This window comes from Halyomorpha halys, unplaced genomic scaffold (assembly GCF_000696795.3).
Source record: "Halyomorpha halys isolate HHAL.00 unplaced genomic scaffold, Hhal_1.1 Scaffold99.1, whole genome shotgun sequence".
Lineage (NCBI taxonomy): Eukaryota > Metazoa > Arthropoda > Insecta > Hemiptera > Pentatomidae > Halyomorpha > Halyomorpha halys.
The window spans coordinates 3,072-3,560 of NW_027108239.1; positions in this window are offsets into that span (position 1 = coordinate 3,072).

The following is a 489-nucleotide window of genomic DNA, read 5'->3' on the forward strand; positions in this document are numbered from 1 at the left end:
TAGCATAAACAACTTCGATAAAATTAAGGTATAATGGGTGAATTATATACTTTATTCATCCATGCTGCCCAAATACATCGGATTACTATATTACACAGCATACTAATCAATCTGTGATCAGACATGTATAAATTGCATTTATTTACATAATATAATAAAAAGAAAGTAAGTTTTTTTTTCCCCACAGTTTCTAGTACCTTTTCTCACACCTAGATAGGGTTACTTTTAAATACAAATTAGACTAGCTTAGATTTTTATACAGGGCCATCAACATCTAGGTTATTACGCCCTTTTTACTTTATTTATCTTCTTGTCTTTGACAATTGATAGATTAATGTAGACTGTGTTAAGGACCTCCCCACTTTTTATTTTTTACTAGCTTTGGTATTTTAAGGTTACCTGTAGTGTTTATTTGTTATTTATGAAATATCCGTTTTAAATGGTCCTATTTTAAATTCGGAGGTGAGGCTCTAACAATATATATATATA